This window comes from Leptonychotes weddellii, unplaced genomic scaffold, assembly GCF_054177405.1.
Source record: "Leptonychotes weddellii isolate Sample4059 unplaced genomic scaffold, ASM5417740v2 HiC_scaffold_1775, whole genome shotgun sequence".
Lineage (NCBI taxonomy): Eukaryota > Metazoa > Chordata > Mammalia > Carnivora > Phocidae > Leptonychotes > Leptonychotes weddellii.
In genome coordinates this window covers 1,627-13,993 of record NW_027761509.1, presented here as the reverse complement: position 1 = coordinate 13,993, position 12,367 = coordinate 1,627, and the positions used below count along the sequence as shown (strand labels likewise).

Sequence of the window (12,367 nt, the reverse complement as noted above, 5' to 3'; positions counted from 1 at the left end):
TGGCTCTTTCCACAGTTTGGCTATTGTGGACATTGCTGCTATAAACATCGGGGTGCACGTACCCCTTCGGATCCCTACTTTTGTATCTTTGGGGTAAATACCCAGTAGTGCAATTGAGGTGGGATGTTATATTATTGATTTGAGACTGTTTCTTTTTATTAACATACTAAGAGTGTTATAAATTTCGCTCTCAGCATTGCTTTAGCTGTGTCACACAGATTTTGGTATGTTCTATTTTCATTCGATATATGTTTTTATTTTCACTTTCTTCTGACCTTCATGTTTTTTTGTTTTTGTTTTTTTTTTTTGAGAGAGAGAGAGTGAGTGAGTGTAGGGGGGAGGAGCAGAGGGAGAGGGGAGAGAGAATCTTAGCAGGCTCCATGTCCAGCACAGAGCCCAATTCGGGGCTTGATCTCATGACCATGAGTTCATGACATGAGCTGAAACCAAGAATCAGACACTTAACTGACTGAGCCACCCAGGTGCCCACGAGTCTTTTTAAATTTAATTTTAGATTTTCCTTGTTATTGGTATGGGTAATTTTTGATGGAAATCTGGACATTTTTGTATTTTGTAATGAGACACCAGATGTTATTTAAGCCTTTTATTTTAACTCTCTTTCTTGAACACTGTTCTTTCAAGGACAGGGGAGGGTACCACCTTATGACTGCCAGGTGGAAGTAGCCTCTGTAGTCATTCAGCCTTGGCTGACACCTGGTAGGGGATCCTTAGTACTGCTTGAGGGGGTGGGACTTTCAGCTCCCCTTGTGGTCTTTACTGACATCATGGGAGATGGCCTTGTTACTGCTGGTTGATGGTAAAAGTCCTGATTCCCCTTTAGGCCTCCTCTGACATCACCCCAGGAGGGAGGGGGTAGGAATGCCTTATCACTGCTGCATGGGGTTGGAGCTACAGACTCGTGTGGTCTCCAGTGATATGAGAGGGAGAGGGCTCATTACTGGTTGGCAGGGATGAATGTCCTGGCTTCCCACTTGGCCTTCTCACACATCACCCTACTGGGGTGTTGTGGCACCTTGTTACAGTGGTGTGTGAGTGGAAGTCTCAGCTCCTCATTCTACTCAGCCTTTGCTAGTAGGGATGGGGATGGAGCCAAAGTCTTTTCTGTGATGCTTTGCTTTTATTGTCTAAAAGTTTCCTGTCTTGCCAGGCTGCCTTTTTCTGATCATTTGGCTAGACTGAGAACAGATCTTTGTTGTGGCTTTTCTCCCCTGCCCTCACTGGCATTCCTTTATTCTTGGCTTTTTCAACTCCAAGTCTGAGATATATGAGGCTAAAAGAAAACGTAGAGAACTCACCACCACGTCTTAAGTCCCAAAGTCTCTTGCTGATCTGTCTTCTTCTCTCCACCTTTCAGTGTCTTAGGTTTGTTTTAATACAATGTCTAGGGTTTTTACGTTGTATTTAACAGGATATATAAGGAAAACAATGCCTATTTTATTTTTCCAGAAGCAGAACTACAATACATTCAATTTTAGGATAAAGATCCACAGCTAATAGTGGCATGACCAAATTAGATCTCTGCTCTCTCAACTCTGGTCAGTGCTCTTACCATTGTAATAGTGAAATGCAGGCATCTACCTTAAACTGTGAGGGCACAGAGACAATGTCATGAAAATACTGTACTCCCACCGCCTCCCAGCCATTTATTTTACTTTGTACTCCTTTAGAATCTTATATAATTTTAGCTACCTCACCATATTGCAGTCTCCAGTGGTGGGTCCAGAATTCCCACATATGAGCAGCTTAGAGGCAGCAATGTGAATTCAAGGGAGGCCAGAGGACTTATAGCTATAGCCTAGCAAATACTCTGTTTTTACTTAACTGTCTATTATTGGAGGTAGACTGAGGGATGGTGAGTGGAAATAGGTGCTAAATCACCTCAAGCCATCCAAACACCACCTGCCTTGTATTAAACTACAATGGTGGCAATACGTTGATCTGGTAGCCTCTGTTGGTTTTAATTAGCTACTTTAGGATGGAGATGGGATATTTTATTGAATATAAATCTGAGGTTATCTTTGGTATTGGAAGATTAGAGAAGACCTTAATAAAATTTGCTTGTTTCCCCCCTACTGTTGGCATCAGGTACACACTCATATCCACATAAAAGCAGAGTCTGTCATCTCAGAGTTCCACTTATCCTTGCATCAGTCTCAAGTATCAAAATTGATTTTTTTAAATGTTCATTTGAAAAACAGCAGAGATAAGATTCAAGGATGCTTGCTCTTAGAGAAGGATTATTTATTAAGGGAAAGACTTGTCCTTTGAAAATTATTATCATAATTATCACTAAGAACCCAATTCTATATTTCTTATTAAGGCAAAATCCCTATTGAGGCAGACACAAGAAGGATGTTGATTGCAGTGGGATATCTGTCTGAATAGGGCTAAGTAATCAGCTTTGAAATGTCACTCAAAGGAATCAGCAGGGCAGAGGCTATTCCCTAGCAGGTCACAACGCTTTTGGTTTTGGGGTTTTATTTTTGTTTTTGTTTTTGGAAATGCCTAGGGTTTGATATCATCCTTGCATAGATAATTTTTCTGGATGACTCCAGAAGCAATATTTAGGACTTGAGGAAAAATTATATTAGAACAGAGAAAATAGCATGGAAATGCAAGGAACCATATCAACTCATTGAATGTTGAGAGTCATTGAACCCTATATTGTCAGAGCTAAAGTTGTTTGGTCCCAATCCACCCTGATATGTAATTCTACTCTAGAGTCACTTTGCCATGATTTTTTCTGTTTCATGCTAGGAAAATTGGAGATGTGCACAGACAGCCCACTTCAGTCTCCGTGGGCTGACTTCCCTGTCTTCATTTGTAGGGCTTGACTCTATTCCTTGGGGCCATGCAAGCATTTTGTGAGTAAATAATGAGAATACAATTTAGCTTAAATCATTTGAAAACATTAAAAACCTCAGTACAATAGGCACTTGACATTTTGAAAGGCTACCTTCCAAAACCTTTAATATTCTCCAGACATGGAAATATTGCTATAGGTCATAATTTCTTCCCTAAACTGTATTAAGTCTCAAGTAGCAAACTATGGCCACTCACCACTGAATTTTCAGATACTAAGCAGTTGAGTAGTTTCACTCACTCACCAAGAATTTTGTAGAAAACTTTACTTCTATAATGGCTCTCATTCATTTATTTATTTCTTCATTCATTCTACACATATTGAAAGTCTAGTAGGTGAGAGGTATTATACTAAGCTCTTTAGATAATAAAACAAATATAATCCCTGTTCTTAGGGTATTAGCAGTCTAGTAGAAGGGGCGGTCAATAGACAAGTAAATAAAAATTTATTAAATACAAATTATGATGAGTGCTTTGAAGGAAACAGACAAGGTAGAGTGATACATGGTAAATCGTAGGGGAAAGCTTACTCAGAACAGGTAAGCAGGGTGGACCTCACTGAGAGAGTTGCATATGTGCTGAGAATCCAAAGAGTCAGTTACATAAAAGCAGGGAAAAGGGTATTTCCAGTATAGGAAAAGCATGTTTAACGTCTCGGACACTGGAGGGACGCCTGGGTAGCTCAGTCGGTTAAGCGTCTGCCTTCGGCTCAGGTCATGATCCTAGGGTCCTGGGATCGAGTCCCACATCGGGCTCCTTGATTGGCGAGGAGCCTGCTTCTCCCTCTGCCTGCCACTCCCCTTGCTTGTACTCTCTCTCTCTCTCCCTCTAGCAAATAAATAAAAAAATCTTAAAAAAAAAAAAAAACATCTCAGACACTGGAAAAAGCATGGGACATTTGGGGGGTTGAAAGAAGGTCAGTGTGGCCAGAGGGAAGTCAGAAACGCAGAAGGGGCAGGAGATGGGTAAATTTTGTCAGTCAAGGGCCACATCACATGGGGTCCTTTTGGACCATTTGCCTTAGTACATCTGTGTTGCTATGGTGGAATACCATAGACTGGTGGTTTAAACAGCAAACATTCATTTCTCACAGTTCTAGAGGGTGGGAAGTCCAGTATCAAGGTGCCAGTAGATTTAGTGTTTAGTGAGGATCATAGATGTCTTTTTGTTCATGTCTCCACATGGCAAAAGGGAGTATGCAAGCCTTTATAAAATCACTGATCACATTCACAAGGGCTCCACCATCATGACCTAATTACCTCCCAAAGACCCCACTTCCTAATACCATCTCATTGGGGGTTAGGATTTCATCATATGAATTTGGGGGAGGGTGGCACCAACATTCAGTCTATAACACCATTGTAAGGAGTTTAGATTTTATTCTTATGCAAAAGGAAGCCATTGAAAGGGTTTTAATAAGAAAGTGGTGTGTTCACAGGTTAGGTCAACCTTGCAGCAACACAGAGTGGCCATTTTGCAATAGGGTAGAATCTGCCTGTTAATTCTAAGGAGAGGAAGCTGGTAACAATTTAGGACATAAAGATTACGCTGTTGTTGTTGCTGTTGTTGGAGAGACTGGTTACCGGACTGTCAGTAGCTATCAGGGAAGCCAACAAAATCGTCTGTGTAAGATGGTGGCTTACCCTAGAGGGCCAGTGGGGGAAATGAACAGTGGAAGGATCTGACAGGTTTTTCCACACAGAAGTGACAGAGAGGGGCACCTGGGTGGCTCAGTCAGTTAAGCGGCTGACTCTTGGTTTCAGCTCAAGTCATGATCTCATGGGTTGTGGGATCGAGCCCCATGTGGGGCTCTGTGCACAGCAGGGAGTCTGTTTGAGATTCTCTCTCTCCCCCACTGCCCCTCCCCACACTTTTGCCCACACTCTAAAATAAATAAAATTTTTAAAAAAAGAAGTGATAGAGGTGTTGTGTTGCTATCAAGCAGCTAGAACGGGTGGATGTGATACTAGCCACTGAAGTGGAGAAGTTTGGGGAGCTATGGGTGGTGGACCACGTCAAGGGTGTAGTTTTGAACAGGCTTGCTGCACACAACATGCTGGCAGACACCTGAGAGGAGGTGACGGGCCAACGTCTGCAAACCACAACTCAGAGGGCAGGTGCTAGGGGGTCAATTTGGTATTTGGGGCCCAGAGATAGAATTTGAAGCCATAGAAACTGAAGAGATCATCCAGAAGTGGGTAACAGGAAAAAAAGAAAAGAAAGCTCAGGACTGAATTTGAGGTCAACGGTTAAAGGTCAAAGAGGGAAAGAGCGGCCTGCAAAAGAGAACGAAGAGGAATTGGCAAAGAGATGGCAAGTTAATTGAGAATATAGAGTCCATTAAGCAGGGAGTTGAGGGGCAGGGGGGAAAGAGAAGGATGGAGTGGCTTTCATAGTACATGCTGACGAGAGACTCATTCCAGTCTTCAAAACAACATAAATACATCTCATTTCGATTCGATGTTTATCACCTTAGTTATTTCGTGTGTTCTCCCTACTCACATGTTTTTCCTGCTCACCTGCAGAAATGACAACTGATATCCAAGTCAGGGACACTGTCAAATCCCCATCCTTTCAAGAGAAGTCTTTCATCCTTCTTTCTTTATGAATTTTGAGACTCCCCGAATTCTCTGGATCACTTCTACAATTCTTTCCATTTTGCTAGCATATGCAGACTCTATAATCTTCAAGTCTCCACTTTCCAAATGTAAAACTATTTCAGATGCAGTTTATCATCTTTTGAAAATTATCCATGTTCATTTAAAAACTTATTAGCTCTTCACCTTCAATGTATTTGAATCCCCATGTTGTAGGAGCCCTGGATTATTAAGCTTATCGGAAAGTTGGGACAAGTTTTCCCTAGACGATGGAGAAGTAGTTTTAAATTCAAAGTAAAAAAAAAAAATTCCATATCTTAAAATAGAAGCAAATTTTTTTCTCTGTTTCACATTCTCTCAAGATATCCGCAATCCTTTTTAAACTCTCTATTTATTATTAAATACAAGCAATTTAGCTCCTTTGTGAGGTTATGCAAATAACTCATCCAGAATTAGCATTTAACATGCAGTTCTTATATCCACACAAATGTTTTGTATAAAGTTGTTTTAAAAAGATTCAAATCTTTATAATTAGGAAGGGAAAATATATTAATAGGAATAAAGGGATACCCTGCTAATCTCCCATATGTAAATTAGCTTATAATTTCCATCACTTACTTTAGAGGCAACAGAACAATGGAACTTTTATTCTTCAATATTGCTGTCTTTCTCCTTCTCCTGCTAGCAAGTATGTGCTTATACATGTATATCTAAGGGAAAATGACAAGGAATATTAAATGCTTTAGTTTTATGGGAAGGAGATGGCTAGTAAGTTGTGAGTGGGGTTGAAGTTGATATTCTGTGCTTTGACAGCCTACGCGATAAACTGCAATGCAGACCCTCTCGGGTTCTCATTTCAACTGGTTGTTTCTCCTTGTCCTCTTTGCTTTCGGGGCTGGAGCCACCCTTGCCCACGTGCCCCTTCCTCCCGTCTCTCCACCCCCTCCCCAATCTTTACATAAAGGACATTGTAGAACGTATGGGGAAGTTGTTCACTCCTCTGAGGGACTTTCTTTTTGCTTTAGTCTCCAGCTTGGCCTTTGGAGGAAGGGATCATGCAGATAGGAGTGGACATTGGCCAACAGTATAGCGCTGGTTAGATTCTTCGGTCTCGCTCACCTTCTGGCGCTTGGCTTTTCTCTCTCAAGATTCTAGAAGTGTGATGCATAGTCCTAGGAGTTTACTGTCATCAGGTGAACTAGGATGCTGAAGGATTCAAAACCAAGTCCGATACACAACCATGGAAAAGATTAGGTTGTTGAACCTGGAAGCAGATAGGGGAGCTCTGGAGAGACTTCAAATACAAAACAGGCTTAAATATGTTCCCTACAGCTGCCAAGTAGTACAACTAGACAAAAGGGTGAAATGCCTAAGGGATACCTATTTCTCCCTCAGCAAACATCTAGGGAACAACATGTGCCGGGCAAAGCTGGTGTACTGGACACAAGATGAAAATAAGCATTTATTCCTGGCAGGAATGTCACGGTCTGGTGCAGAAATACACATGCAAGCCAACATTACAACAGGTCACCAGACATGTGACCCCAGAGGTATGTCTAGTTCTCAAAGAGAGAACCGAGGCAGGCTGCCTGCCCCTGCCTGGGGTACCAAGGAAAGCTTGGGAGCTGCCCACCTGTCCGCATCTCCATGGCCACCGCCTCCTCCCAGAGGCCGTTAGCTCTCCTCCGCCTTCTGCAGCCGCCTCAGGGTCAGTCTCCTGCCTCCAGGCCTCGCTCCCATTCTTTCACCCGCATGGCGGCCAGAGTCCGAAAAGGAAACCTGATCCCATCATTTCTTCCCTGAAAAGCCTTCGCTAACTGTCCCTGACCACAGACTAAAACCCAAACCCGCCATCTGGCTGATTAGGCATAACCGGCTCCTGCTTCCACCTCTAACCTGTTCTCTCCTTACTTCCCACCTTATGCTCCAGATACAGTCACTAACATGTTGTTTAAAGTCATCATTTGTTTCTAAGCCCTGAGCCTCTACACGTGTGTGCTCTCGGCCTGAAACTGACTGATCTGCCCTCAAACTTCACACATACAAATACGCAAAAAGAGATGTGTGTGCTCACACATGTATATATACACACATTGCCCTTCGGCCTATTCACTCATATTCTTTCCTCTGGTCCACAGCGCCCCAACACTCAGTGCTGGCCTCCTGTGGGTACACTCCTGTGTACGCCTTCTGTGTGCACCTCACTGACAAGCTCACCACACTGTATTGTGCTTGGCTGTTTTATTTATTTGAGAGAGAGAGAGAGAGCACTCTTCAGCAGGGGGGAGAAGCAGTGGGGAGGGAGAAGGAGAAAATCTCAAGCAGACTCCCCATTGAGCCTGGAGCCGGATGCGGGGCTCCATCTCACGACCCCTGAGACCATGACTCGAGCCAAAACCAAGAGTTGGACGCTCAACCGACTCACCCAGCCACCCCTGTATTTTTTTAATAAGTGAGTAAGGAAACTTTTGAACAATGTTATCCAAAAAATGCAAGGAAGATCCCTGTCCCTGTAAGCATACAAATATATGTCTCTCATCTCAGTAGAGGGACCATTTCAAAAATTCTGCAAGTTTCTAAAAGACTATGATGCTGTGAATCTACCTTAGGTCCTTTCTAGAAAGAGGCAATGTCTAAGTAAATAAGGTACAGATTATTCCTTACCAGTGGGCAGCAATGATCGGGCTCCGTGATTCTTTCTCTGAATTGGGCAACATTCTGATTTCGGGGTAAAACACTGAAGGTACGGCCACAAAGCAAAACACTCTTCCCCAGCCAGAGTAGTCGAGCGTAGCAAGCTTCGTCAAGCCGGCTATAGGACTGCCAAAACACAGGGCCACTTAGCTGAGCGTGGGAGAATCAGGCTTTCGCTTTTCCCTTTCGCATCTTATAAAAGTGTGAACATTTTAGCATCTTCGTAACAGACCCACTCTTCTCCCAGTCCTATCTCCTTCTCCTTACTGCTTCCATAACTTCAGACTATGAGCACCTGTATTCCTTTGCTTCGCGCTTTCTCATGCGGCCAGAGCCCACACGGTAGTCTACCAATTGACTCTCCTCTTCAGTCCTCAGGCAAAGACTGCCCGGAGCTGGAATGTGACTGCCCCTCAGGTGGGAGACCTTTAGGGCATGTGTCCTGCCCTGGGCTCACAGAGGTTCCAGTGAGATTTGGCTCTGGCTGCCGGAAGTACGAGCTGGCTTGATGGCACACCTTTCCTGTCTCTTTCCCTTACTCCCCCTTTCATGGTTTCCTGTGATCAAACCCACATAAACTCCAAGTCTTGCCTCAGGGTTTGCTTCTAGGGGAACCCCAAACCAAAACAACTACCAACAAGCACATGTTCTCTATTTAGGAGCGTGAATCTGTCAGAGAAGCCTATGACAGGTGGGAATGACCATGAGAGGCTTTCCTCCTCCTGAGACATTATATTGGGCAGGTGGGAGATTGAGGGTAGACGCTGGTTCAGAGGGTGGGTTTACGGAAGTTTAGAACTGTGGACAGCTGGAGCCAAATCCCACCAGGGAAACTCTGGGACCTGGGGCAGGACACGGGCCTTAAAATGATCCCACCTGAGGAGCAGTTATATACCAGCTCTAGTCAAGTCTCTGCCTGAGGGTTCAAGAGGGGAGTGAACAGCCTGGCCCTTCCAGCCAGCCCTATAGGCCGTTGCTTACACTGCCTACCCAAGAGAATTGTATCCTTTCTCATAAGCATCTTATAAATCTGATCAGGCCAAAATATTATAGAGTCCGAGTAGACTATGGCTCAATATTTACAGCTCTATCCACAACCTCGGAAGTTACCATATGGTAATTAAAGCCAACAACCGCAAAGCTCTTAGAAAAATACTCCTTTCCATCCCTGACTTTGTGACAGGGAGCGCAGGGCTCTAACCTGTGGAGGTGTCAGAGTAAAAACAGAAAATCTCAGCTTTTATAATTACGGTTTTCGGGGCGCCTGGGTGGCGTGGTTGGTTAAGCATCTGACTCTTGGTTTCAGCTCAGGTCGTGATCTCGGAGTCGTTGCGCTGGGCTCCACGGTGGAGTCTGCTTGAAGTTCTCTTTCCCTCTCCCTCTGTTCCTCTCGCTCTCTTGCTCTCTCTCTCTCTCAAATAAAATAAATCTGAAAAAAATAAAAAAATAAAATTACGGTCTTCATGTTTATCTAGTTCCCCCCAGCAGTTTTACCCATGAAGGAACTGAAACCCAGAGAGGTGAACTTGGGTGCTCTCAGTTACCGTAGTTCCCCACTCTTACCCGAGCGTTCTTTCTACCACATTCCACCACTGCACAAGCAGAGCTGGATGAGTGACCTGGAATTTTACTATTCTCTTGACTATTTTAGACCAGATTTCCCCGTAGAGAATGAGCTCCTAACGGGAAGCCAACACTGGTCGCTAGCCAGTCTGTCCTGTCAAGGCCTCCCAGAGACTGTTTCATTTAGGAGTCTTCCTTCAACACTCAGATAACCGAGAGAGAGGCCTCACAGTGTGCTTTTGTCTAGAAAATCAAGCCTCTCGGTGTCATCTAGGGTAAGTCTAGGATGGCTGTTCTTGCCCCAGGCCCTCAGAGCAGCAGTTCCTATGCAACTGTCTGCATTCCTGTTGAGGCTGTTGCAAGTCACACCATACCAACCTCCAGCTGCATCCATGCCCCCCAAAAAGAGGTGCTATTTAGACTTGAACTTTCCTCCGGAATGCAACAACTATTGTTAAGTCTGCATGATTCAGCCTCCTGTCAGTCATGGGACCTCCAGAGTCCTCCCTCAGAGGGATTCCTTAGTGCATTTCAGAGCCTTACCCTGAAGCTCCCTAGGCCACCAGCGGGGGGGTACCTTTTTGTTGGTCCTGGCAAAGAACTCAGGTTATCTTGATTTACAGGAAACACATTGTGCAAAAACAGTGAATAACGACAAGTATTTCAGGGAATTAGGGAAAGGTTTACAACCAAGCCTCACAGAATGGTTTTGATTCTGGTGATTTGTAATTACCACGACTTAACTTCTCTCTCCTGATGTTTCAGAGGAGTGTCTCTCTCATGCCCAGTTTCTGCTTTATGACTCTGCGTTATTAGAGCTTCGGCTCGCTCACAACCTTTCCTGCTATGGCTTCTGCAAACAGCCTTCCCGGTGTATCCTTTCACCTTCAACTCCTCTGCTAATTGCTTGGCTGTGTTGTTGTTGTTCACTTTCAAATTTCTGAGAGAAAAACCTCATTGCCCTGCCTAATGAACATTATCCCTTTCTGAATGAAGCTGTTGTGTCAAACCACCTACGAAACCTCTGGAGAGCCTAGATATTTGCTGGCTTTTCATTACTTGCTCTAGGAGCTGGTGTGTTATATACAATGTTATATAAATGTGTAAGGGACCATCTAGATCTGCCTTCCTTGACTAGCGGGCTGTGGATGGGGGCTTCCTAGGAGAGTATAAACTCTGGCCTATCAAGTCCATATCCCAGAGAGAGAGATGAATACGGTGACGATGCTGGCCCTCTCCTTAGGGCACCTCATATTCCTGCATGGGTGCAATGGTCTCATGGCTTCCAGAAAAGAAGAAACTGTGTTGCTCGCCCCAACCACTGCCTCAAAACGATTCCAGGTCCCTGTTGAAAAAGACTTTGGTAGCCTAAAAGGGGGGGCGGCATGTTTAGATTCCTTGGTGCCCAACTTTAATCCATACAGTAACTTAGGCAACAAAGAAAAATGGGCCCTAAGCCTCTTTGAACCAAAACTTGAATGCATTTTGGTACATGATTCAGATTCCGAATAAGTGATTATTGGCTAAAAATCCTACCTCATGATAATTTGGATATTGAAAAGGATGCATTTGTGTTTTGGCTACTTTCATGGATGAAGGTGCTCCCGAGTTATGGATGATTCATCCCTCACTATACAAAGTATTTGGCATTACTAAATGAAGTTTAAATTGGAGAGACACTATACATTACACATGGAAAAAATTTGCATTTTAACATCTCCAGAATGCTATTAAATATCTCAGAAAGATCCATAAAGAAAAGTGTGTCCTAGAGCTTGAAATAGAAAGTGATTGGAAAAAGTAGAAATAGAGTTCCTATTTTTCAAAAAGGAGCCATATCATCCCATAAATCTTTGAAAAGAAGTTTTCTTGGGCTCTGCTCGAAGCATTCGAATGCCTCCCAGGAGCACCTTGACCTTAAATTAACATTTATAGAGTTTAGCTGACATCAAGCTTTGCAGTTTAATGGAAGGTTTAAAGTTGAAGAAGGTAAGTAGTCTAAATTGGTATTGTATATTAAGTTCTGAATAAGGATGCATTTCCACAACTACCACCATTTTCATTTATTTGCCCCTCTAGAACAATAATAACAATTGGCAAAATATATGAAATGCATTTTCTTTCATGAATAATACATTTTTATATGTTAACCTCATGGAAACAGGAACAGTTCAACAGTAAGAGCACCATTTTAATGCTGTCTTAAGGAAGGGTACATGAAACATTTATAGTTATGTCACTGTATAATTTAGATGACTAAACAGCCCTGTGGGTTGTTATGATAAACAATAAGGAGTACTATCCTAGCCAGATTAAAAGAAGACAAGAAAGTTTCCTTTTCTTCAAAGTTGAGGACATATCACTGACACAAGAGCTAGGAAGTAAATTAGTTCTTAGTGGTGAAATGTCTTGGGAAATGAGATGGTTTACAAAAATAGGAAAATATAAACCAGGACCTCCTGATAGAAACTTCCTTATTAAAACATTGATTGTAGCACATAGGGCCAAATCTCTTTTGCCAAAGACCTCCCTGCTTAAACCCCGCTGGGAGACTTTTGGCCCTGTCAGACTCCCCTCGGGCACTGCCCTGTATCCTCTTGATCTTGCTTCCTATTGTAGCCATGGCTACT

At 43.3% G+C, this 12,367-nt stretch overlaps 1 long non-coding RNA gene across 1 annotated transcript; it reads right to left on the bottom strand.

Moving 5' to 3' along the window:
- Positions 1 to 119: 119 nt before the first annotated feature.
- Positions 120 to 9,592, bottom strand: LOC145718566 (uncharacterized). Its single transcript, XR_014141898.1, has 5 exons — positions 9,425 to 9,592; positions 8,145 to 8,300; positions 6,600 to 6,744; positions 6,099 to 6,190; positions 120 to 5,742 (listed from the first exon to the last, which is right to left on the bottom strand). It is a non-coding gene; the product is annotated as an uncharacterized LOC145718566 (long non-coding RNA).
- Between the last annotated feature and the right edge of the window lie 2,775 nt (positions 9,593 to 12,367).